The sequence below is a fragment of the Ostrea edulis genome, chromosome 1 (assembly GCF_947568905.1).
Source record: "Ostrea edulis chromosome 1, xbOstEdul1.1, whole genome shotgun sequence".
NCBI lineage: Eukaryota > Metazoa > Mollusca > Bivalvia > Ostreida > Ostreidae > Ostrea > Ostrea edulis.
In genome coordinates, this window is record NC_079164.1 from 93,225,238 (window position 1) to 93,236,659 (window position 11,422).

Below are 11,422 nucleotides of genomic sequence, written 5' to 3' on the forward strand. Positions count from 1 at the left end.
TGTAACCGATAAAAGAAGCAATAATTTATTCCACTCTTGGAGAAATAAATGACAAAAAACCCTTAGAATTTGCGTCATTTCATTAATTTCACCTTATTGAAAATGACAAAATATGATAAAAATGACTACATAGGAGACAAAAAATCTGTAAAATCCAGGAGCTTTGCCCCTGGCCCCACCTGAACCAACTGGGGGTTTTGAGCCCCCAGATCCCCTGCTTCATAAAGTTACCCCCCTAACTACAATCCTAGATCCGCCCCTGGTGGGGAAACTGCTTTGTAACTTAAAGAGAAGTAGAAACTGATGTTTTCAACCTTTTTTGCTATCAGACCTGTATATCTATATTTCCACGCATCTAGGGCTTCCGTAGTAAAATGTAGAATAATTTTTGTGTGAAATTACACCTCAAATTCACAAGTTAAGGTAACTCCATACTCGCATTATTATCTGATAAAAGTATAGAAAATATATTTATTTCCATTTATTAGAGTTAAAACTAATAAATTATCAAATAAAATATATACAATGTAGGTCATCACACTTTTTAAGACCTGAGACATATTCAAACAGAACCATACATGTATATCAACCTAAAAAAATTCAATTTTCCTTAAACCGCATCATCAAAAGTTCACAAAAACTGGTCCTAATGAAAGAATGGTATTCATAACAATTTCATGAAACTGTTTCTTTACAAAAATATTAAAAATGTCATTGAAAAATAAACAAAATCTATCGCATAATGGACTTGACAAAGAAATAACTGTAAACAGAGTTAATGCCCTTGAATTTAATATTGTAAAACATATAATTGATTGTTCATATAAAACTTAGACTTTTAAAATATTTTTTACAATAACTATCAGAAAAGTTTCCAATAAAATCTATGTTCCTATCATGCATAAATCTAAATAAATAATGAGGAACCGGAGTTGGTTATCTTATCTTGTATTGATAGAGGGCGCCACAGGCAAATCCGGCTCTGAACAAACAAAAATGATAAATGCTGAGAAGATGGGTTATCAACAACCATTCTCAAATGCGATTTCGGAAAACACAAACACTACCTTTTACTTACGATGACATCCAGTTGTGGTCATATGACAATACCTGAACTTAGGAAAGAGTTAGAAAAGTTTGGAGCAAAGAAATCGGGAAGAAAGTGGGAACTTGTAGGAAGGTAAATAAACATTCAATGTTTTTATGTTCATCCAAGTAAAATATGATTAACGCGGTAAATAATTATCAATGGTGTTTAGATATTATTTAAATATATTATAACAACGTATTATGGAAACTAGGTGTTATCAGAAAGGAATTCTTGTAAACTTTTGCAGATTTACCGAGCTAAGCTAAACTTGAATTTCCTCGGCAATTCCAACATTGTTGCTATATTGCTTCATGTTTGCAGCAAAATAGAAACGCATTTTTATATTGAATAAAACGGTACAGTGTTATAATCATTTGATTATTGCCACTATGTTTTACATTATAATGATCACCTGATAAGTGTTATTTGATTACAGACTTAATTGAAGCATATAGAAGAAATGAACATGGTGCAAGGACAATGTTCTGGACCTTTATTTATTATGATGTCACCCGATCCATAACTCTACAGGGATCTTCATTGTGATAAGAGCTTTCCAAATTAAAAGGAATGACAAATTCATTGATGAGATGAAGAGAAGATTGAATGAATTTTATGAAAGATATTTTAAATCTGTTGGTAAATGTACATGGAATAAATGTTGAAAAAAATCAAATAAAGGTTTATTCTTTAATTACATCAATTTCTAATGGTGAATTATGCATAAGACGACACTATGCAATTCTTAAAATTGCACAACATGAAACAGACATAAATAATTTTAGAGGAAAGCTTTGTTTCAGAGCTATTCATAGGTTCTGTCAGTATTTTGAAAGTTTTGGCAAGTCCAATAATTCTTTCAATGTGCACACGTTTGCTGGATATCTTTCTGTCCTCTAACACAGTAGCACAGGACATTCTGCTTTTCGTTTTTAAAAATATTTTTTCGCAGTAAGGGTTATACATACTAAAATATGTTTTAGAACTTGTAGTATAATTTATCAAAGAGTAACAAATAATATAACTACAAACATCTGCATCATTACGAACTTAATATATATATATATATATATACAAAAGGATCACATTTGTTTATTGATTTAACTGAAACCTGTAAAATTTGTAAAACATTGTTCTAAGTAGACATCAATGTCAAAACACAGAATCACATGGTAGCAGGTATGCATAAATTATCAACAGGGTGGATACTTTTGGACATATTTTGTAATTTTATATAGTAGTTATGAAATTTATCACTGTTCTTTATCTTCACTTTTTCATTATGGTGTTAAGAGATAATGGGTAGTAATAAATGACCAGTAATTCCAAGTGTCAGTGGGGATTCTACATGTGACAGTGTTTGTAACCTTATCAGATTACTTTGCATGTGTAGTAAATTGCCGATCCCATTAGCGGTTTTTCTCTCAGTAAATGCGATATAATTACTACACAAAATACTATATATTAACATTACTTTGTACATGTATATTATAAACAACAAGAGGCCCAGGGGCCTTATAGGTCACCTGAGTATCATGTAACAACCTTCCAATGTTTGAATTAGGTTTGTGTTTAAATATAAGAATTTTACTTTTGGATGGAAGAAACATTGAATAGCTATGTGGTCAGCCCCGCCGTTGCACCAGAACCCCTGACCCAGGGGCCATAAATTTCAGTTTTGAAAGAAGCATCCTTGATCATCATTATCATACTATTAGTTTGTCTACTTAATACCCAGCAGCAGAGGAGAAGATTTTCAAAGAAATAAAATGCATTTTCACTATATGATCAATAGGGCCCCACCCTAATACCAGAACCCCTGACCCAGGGGCCATGAATTTTACAATTTTAAAAGAGGCATCCTTGCTCATCATAACCATGCTATTGGTTTGTCTACTTAATACCCAAGGACAGAGAAGAAGATTTTCAAAGAAATAATGCATTTTCACTATATGACTTATAGAGCCCCACCCTAGCACCAGAACCCCTGATCCAGGGGCCATGAATTTCACAATTTTTAACAAGAGGTACTGTGAGCAATGCTCATTAAGAATACCCCCCGCTTACCCCAATCTCCCAAAGGGTGTTGGTAATAGGTATAAACTACCTCTTTTCTGAGTGTTGCTACTTCGATGTCCAGTGCACATGACCTTTGACCTTTTGATCCCAAAATCGATAGGGAACATCTTCATCCCATGGGTAGTCCATATGTATGATATGGTGACTGTAGGTGGAAAGGATAACACTTTAGAGCCCGGAAACCATATTGCTACTTCGATGTCCAGTGTGCTTGACCTTTGACCTTTTGACCCCAAAATCGATAGGGAACATCTTCATCCCATGGGTAGTCCATATATATGATATGGTGACGGTAGGTGGAAAGGATAATGCTTTAGAGCCCGGAAACCATTGCGTCTACAGACGGACGGACGGACGGACAACCCGATTCCAGTATACCCCCCACAACTTGTTGCGGGGGGTATAAAGAGGCATCCTTGCTCATCATTGCCATGCTATTAGTTTGTCTACTTAATACCCAGAGACAGAAGATTTTCAAAGAATTTCTACATTTTCACTATATGACCTATAGAGCCCCACCCTAACACAAGAACCCCTGCCCCAGGTGCCATGAATTTCACAATTTTGGTAGAGGGCTCAATGCTCATTATAATTATGCCCACAGTTTGGCTTCTTGATGTCCAGGAGTAAAGAAGAAGATTTTTTAAAATTACACTCATTTTGATGGTTTTTGCCCCACTCCTCAGGCCCCAGGGGGGAGGGACCACGAATTTCACAATTTTTGTTCCCCTCCACCCACAGATGTTATATGCCAAAATTAGTTGAAATTGGTTCAGGGGTTTCAGAGAAGAAGCTGAAAATGTTCAAATGTTAACGCACGACGCACGACGAACGACGACGGACAAAAACAGATAGCAATAGGTCACCTGAATGAATTCAGGTGACCTAAAAATTCAAGATAAGCAATAGTTACCATGTTGAGTTTCAGTCAAATAGTCGTCCGATATAAAATGTGCTCTGCAAACAACAGCACAAGTTGACGGATTCCAGCTTTGAAAAAGAGTTTAACAACGTTTAATTGCGCGAATCCAGGCTTTTCTTCTTAACGAGTCTGATGGAAATACGTGACCTATTACAACAATACGGCACACAACATGTTTCAAAAGGATGTGTTTGACAGCAGATTGTTTACGTTTTTCTTCGATCGGTAACTATAGATAAAGCGCGAGGGTATTCCGATTCAGGGCCGAGTTTGTCTGTGGCGCCCTCTAATGGAAAGATAACCGGAGCCGGTTCCTCATTGATTTTGCAAAATCATATGACGCCACGGGAGGGTGGAATTACTTTAAACACCGAAACAACACACGTATCAATATTTCACGAAAGTTACACCCCTTGTCCGCCATCTTGCAGTTAAAAAGTCGTATTTCCCAACGTTGGTCGTTGTAACGCAGAAGGATAATTCGTACCTTCAAGTAGGACCCAGGGTCACCCCCATTTTAGTATGACCCCGGGTCACCCTATTTTCTACACAGTTGAAAAATAATAATAATAATAAAAAATTCTACACAGCTTACTACGCTATAAAAATAGTCCCATATAAAAGTGAAAGTACTACCAAAGGAAAATGGATATTGACCAAGTCATTATTGATCATTTACATGTCATAATTTCTAAGCAAAAATAGCGTAATTTTAAAAATGATAATTCACTGTCATCTGCATCCTCCAGATTTTCCCAAATACGAAAATGTGATAAGAACCAAGCTTATAATAGATACTATGTAGTGAAAGTGAAAGTGAATATCATCCTTTTATTTATCAATTTTTTGCAACTTATTTACAGATAATCATAAGATAATGTTGCACCTGGAAGGGGGAGGGGGGCTGGATCTCTGGTCACCTTCTGATTTCAGACATGAAAATTAAATTATGTTACTATGGATTATATTTTTTATGATGCTACAACAGCGTAAAGGTGAAATGTTTAGCTCACCTGAGCCAAAGAATAAAATGAGTTGTTTTTTAAAAAAATCATTTTCTATCCGTTTGTAATTTTTTTTTAATCGACTGGGCATATTTTCATCAATCTTAAGTAAGGGTTGTCCAAATTTATGTTCAGATGGTCCATGGGTATTTTTATCTAAAATATGTTATATTTCGACTATGTAATTATTCATTAGAATTGTTGTAACTAGAACATATATAAGGCGTGTCTGTACGATGTGTATAAGAGATAACGGGATGTATGAATTTCGGACATAACAGGATATTGGTCATGTGGTCACTCTACCGGTTACTTGGCTATGTATTTGAAATAGAAGTAGAAATTTAAACAGGGGTGACATAAGGTAATCCATACACTAAAATGTCGGTAACCTCCGGACACCTTTCTTTGATGTGAAATTAATTTAATTATACAATATATACAATAAGCTATACCAAAGGTAACCGCTTTATAAAAAGTGCATCTATGGGTGACCAAATGTTTCCTTTAAATGGGTCTTACATCGATGTGTGACATTGATGTAAATATCACATAAGAATACTTCTGGTCACACATTGGTGTAATGGTCATATAATAAAGGTTACATCTGATCACCCAATGATATAATGGTCATACAAGGGTTACCTCTGGTCACCCATTTATATAAATATCATAAAAGGGTTACCTCTGGTCACCCAATGATGTGGTCATGCAAGGGTAACCTTTGGGGTGACCAGATGTAACCCATTTATAACCATTGCTTCTATGGGTGATCAACGGTTACCTTTATATGATTGCTAAATATATGGTGACCAGAAGTAACCCTTTAATGACCATTACATCAATGGGTGACCAAAGGGAACCCTTATATGATATTTATATTAATGGGTGACCAGATGTAGCCCTTATAAGATATTTGCATCAATGGGTGACCAGAGGTAATCCTTATAAGATCATTACATCAATGGGTGACCAGAGGAAACCTTTATATGACATTTGCACCAATGGGTGACCAAATGTAACTCTCTTATAACCACTGCTTCTATGGGTGACGGTTCCTCTTGTATGGTTATATCTATGGTGAACAGAGGGAACTCTTATATGACCATTACATCAATAGGTGACCAGAAGCAACCCTTATACAACAATTACATCAACGGACGACCAGAGGAAACCCTTATATAATCATTACATTATAATGGTGACCACGGCTAACCTTTGCAGAACTATTAATCAACAAGTTGGGAACGATTTTCCTATATCGATATGGTCCCACTAAAGCATATTTCTTTAGGTTCTATATAATGATGAAGTTTATCAATCTGTAAGCATTAAAAAAAATTATTCCGTTAGGAAAATAAATATAGAATGATAATAATAATAGTAATATACATAAGAAAAACACAGAAAATGAAAAAAAAAACTAATGAAAGGATTCATAACAGAATGTAAATTGGAACATGTCTATCCGCCGATAGATCTGTGTTTCGACAATAACAAAGTCATGCAGAAGGTAGGCACACTTACTCTTCTCTAACAGATAAGAGTTTCACTTGTATTCATTATTACGCGCATTTACTTCCAGATAGAAGAACTACTTTCGGGTGACCCCGGGTTCTACTTGAGGGTACGAATTATCCTTCTGCCGTTGTGACTCTTTGACATTTAATATTTTGCAAGTCAAAGGTAAAAAGAGAGCCAAGCGTCTTGTAAGAATTTTAAAAAATCATTGAATGATGTTTCTATAGATTGAGTTGATGACGTAGCACGATACAATGGAAGTCTTCAATTTCAACTCACACGAAGAGAACCGAAGTTGCACACCTTATTTTCCACGATTTTAATTAAAGGACAGAAATTAAAATTGTTTTTACTTGGAAATTTATGAACTTTTCTAACAAAACAAATATAACACAAAAGGTTAGTGTATTCATTTTTTTCATAGAAAACATTTAACTAGCACGATACAGTGAGACACCGGGCTATGTCTACCACCTCGAAATTGATGATTTAAACCCATCTTTTTCGGTCATTTAATCTCTTTGCCTACTTGATTTGTTTGATAGAGAGTATGCATATCCCAATACCATGATTGTTGATGATCATATTGTCCTTTTTTCACATTTCACATGCAATTTGCACAAAATCGTACAAATTTGTAATGTGTCGCATGAGGGCTAAAATCTGGCATCCCGCGAGGACTATGCTGCATGTACTTTACTACTTATCGTGAGGCGATCTCTACCCAGAGTTGTCTTTCCTTGCTCTCACTACACCTCTGTCAACGTCTCAAGGGTTTTACAATATTTTTGTAAAATGGCACGTATGCTCAAATAAAGTATGGTTTTAACTTCTGTTACAAAAATATACATAAATAAATAAATACTGACCAGATGTCAACTCTGTTTGTGACACAAGAAGCATTGATTTGGGTTGAAACGTGGATATTGGGTTTTTCTATTGCACCAGGCCTATACATAGGTACATGAAGAATATATAGTAATGAAAAAAATCTACAAATAGTTTCTTGTCCTACATTTTCCCAATATTTTAAAAAGTATTTCTTAGTTTTATTAGCTATAAAAAAAAGTTGACCTTTGGGCTTCTAAACATGAATTGTATCACATATTTGTCAGTTTTCTTTTCATATTTCGGAATAAAATATGGTGCAAAAGAAGATTTTATCAGAAATAAGTCAAAAAGTTGGCTCTCTGTAAAACTTGTAAGCTTCATGTATACCGTCGACTCTATCATATGTCCTGTATTCAAATCGCACTCATCTGTTAGAAAACATACTTGTAGAAAAGGACTAACGTCAAACGAAGACTTTTTTATACGCCAAGATCCCCGCTGTGCAGACTCTTACTACCGCTTAGATTTCTATAAATGAGGGAGACCCACACGCAAGTATTTAAATATACTCTTCGTCGTACATGTATACTAGCAAAGAAGTCATGTATGCAATAGGTACCATATAACGTATGGTACGTTACGCGCATTGATGAAGTTTTCCGTCCAAATTTTCGTTTAATAATGCATCAAATAAAGATTTATAAGTTTCATTTCTTAAATCACGAGAGGAAACAATGATTTCATAAAGGGACCAGTAATTTATCATGGAGTTGTAAGCATTTATTTACACGTAGAGTAAACTTTATGAACTCATTCGATGACTCTTTTGAGCTAAACTTTATTTATTTCAGTTGTATAGGTATACCACTGAGGATTATCCAAGAGAAATAAATAAAAATGAATCGCCTACATACAGAAAGAAGTTATGACAGCGATAATTTATTTCGATATTGAAATCAATCTGATCTTTTGATAAAAATTTCATTGTTATGAAATAGATTACATTTTCTACGGTTCCCCTTATTCTGGGAGATAGGTGTGGTTAAAATACAGGAGTTTTCGATGAATTTGGGATTTTTAGCAGAATTACCAGAAAAGAATCTAGCAATATCAGACAAAATAAGATACTATAAATAATATGGTTGGATTATAACGTATTTACGAATCAGTAAATCGAATGTTAATTCCAGGCGAAGATCAAAGTCAAGTGTCGAATTTCAAAATGTTGAATCCTAATTTATATACGTGAAATTTGAAGATGACAGGTCAGGTGTCTGTAAGCTGATCATCATCCATAAGAATCAAATACATGTAAGTTGGATCCAATCTGCGATTGGATTGTGGCTGTTTGTCATTTTGTTTTTACCCACCCTTTTTTGATGGCAGGCAGCTGTTTATGGCAGTTTTGTCTGTTTTGGAATTGTATTAGGTTTATGAGGGGTCAACCTAAGATACATGTATACTGTACAATTCTTATTCTAGTTTGGTTGACCCCCTTTTTTCCTATGTACATCTTGTTGCAATGTCATTATGGTGCAGGGGGTCAGATTGGATTATAATTTACCCAAGATGTGTAATACTCTTTATTTAAGTCCCCCTTTTTCTGACCCCCATTTTTGTACTTGTTAATCATATTTTACTACTTTTCGTCATTTACTTCAATAAATGACATTTTTTCACTTCTACATGGTGTTACGTGTTGTTTGCCTGCTTTTAACAAAAAACAAGTTCAGTCGCTTGGCAGGAGAACTAAGGAACATAAAATACATGTAGATGGTAACCACTTGACTTAACCACGTTCATCTAGATACAGTGGAAAGTTCTATATACATCATATGTATGGTACATGTTTATTGGATAACTTTTATCGGTATAACACTGGTATATCTAAAAACCACTTACTATTTCCCCTCCCTGTATGGTATAAATATATCTAAGAACCTCCCCCTGTATGATATAAATATATCTAAGAACCTCCCTCTGTATGATATAAATAATCTAAGAATCTCCCTCTGTATAATATAAATATATCTAAGAACCTCCCTCTGTATGATATAAATATATCTAAGAACCTCCCCCTGTATAATATAAATATATCTAAGAACCTTCCTCTGTATGATATAAATATATCTAAGAACCTTTGTCTGTATGATGTAAATATATCTAAGAACCTCCCTCTGTATGATATAAATATATCTAAGAACCTCCCTCTGTATGGTATAAATATATCTAAGAACCTCCCTCTGTATGATATAAATATATCTAAGAACCTCCCTCTGTAAGATATAAATATATCTAAGAACCTTTGTCTGTATGATGTAAATATATCTAAGAACCTCCCTCTGTATGATATAAATATATCTAAGAACCTCCCTCTGTATGGTATAAATATATCTAAGAACCTCCCTCTGTATGATATAAATATGTCTAAGAACCTCCCTCTGTAAGATATAAATATATCTAAGAACCTTTGTCTGTATGATGTAAATATATCTAAGAACCTCCCTCTGTATGATATAAATATATCTAAGAACCCCCCCCCCCCCTGTATGATATAAATATATCTAAGAACCTCCCTCTGTATGATATAAATATATCTAAGAACCTCCCTCTGTATGATATAAATATATCTAAGAACCTCCCTCTGTAGGGTATAAATATATCTAAGAACCTCCCTCTGTATGATATAAATATATCTAAGAACCTCCCTCTGTAGGGTATAAATATATCTAAGAACCTCCCTCTGTATGATATAAATATATCTAAGAACCTCCCTCTGTAGGGTATAAATATATCTAAGAACCTTCCTCTGTATGGTATAAATATATCTAAGAACCTCCCTCTGTATGATATAAATATATCTAAGAACCTCCCTCTGTAAGATATAAATATATCTAAGAATCTCCCTCTGTATAATATAAATATATCTAAGAACCTCCCTCTGTATGATATAAATATATCTTAGAACCTTTGTCTGTATGATGTAAACATATCTAAGAACCTTATTGTGTACATATACAGTTAAGTATGATTATTAGCATATTCTCCTTAAGGAACAACAGAACCATACTACTGTATAGTAATTTAACATGCAAGCATTCCTAGGTAGTGCAGATTCTAGTCTGTTTAAAGTCTGAAGTAGAGTGGGACACGAAGCAGATCAAAGTCACATGGAAATAAATAAGAAAACAGAGAACTATTAGGGCCATGATCAGTCATGTAGATATGCAAGTATTTTCTGGTAGTTCAAATTCAAATTTGATCAATTCAGGGTCCCCGAAGGTAGGATGGGACCACAACAGAAGATCAAAGTTTTATATGAGAACAAACAAGAAATTAATTGACACAAATTCTTTTCAAAAGGAGCAGGGCCACACTAGCTGCAGATCTGTAGCTTTCTGAGAAAATATTGGGACAGACCAGAGTCTCTGCAGATCTGTGGCTCTCTGTGACAGACCAGAGTCTCTGCAGATCTGTAGCTCTCTGGGACAGACTAGAGTCTCTGCAGATCTGTAGCTCTCTGGGACAGACTAGAATCTCTGCATATCTGTAGCTCTCTGGGACAGAACAGAGTCTCTGCAGATCTGTAGCTCTCTGGGACAGACCAGAGTCTCTGCAGATCTGTAGCTCTCTGGGACAGACCAGAGTCTGCAGATCTGTGGCTCTCTGGGACATACTAGAGTCTCTGTAGATCTGTAGCTGTCTGGGAAAACAATGGAACAGACCAGAGTATCTGCAGATCTGTAGCTCTCTGAGAAAATATTGGGACATACTAGAGTATCTGCTGATCTGTAGCTCTCTGGGAAAATATTGGGACAGACTAGAGTATCTGCAGATCTGTAGCTATCTGGGAAAATATTGGGACAGACTAGAGTCTCTTCAGATCTGTAGCTCTCTGAGAAAATATTGGGACATATCGATCTAGGGCCACACTGAATCATAACCAAATGAGTTATGAAGAGTGCGAGAATGATT

The 11,422-nt window shown here is 35.0% G+C and overlaps 1 long non-coding RNA gene across 1 annotated transcript; it reads left to right on the forward strand.

Annotated features, from left to right (window-relative positions):
• The first annotated feature begins 957 nt into the window (after positions 1-957).
• On the forward strand, positions 958-1,780 carry LOC130055091 (uncharacterized). Its single transcript, XR_008803321.1, has 2 exons — positions 958-1,180; positions 1,527-1,780. It is a non-coding gene; the product is annotated as an uncharacterized LOC130055091 (long non-coding RNA).
• The last annotated feature ends 9,642 nt before the right edge of the window (positions 1,781-11,422 follow it).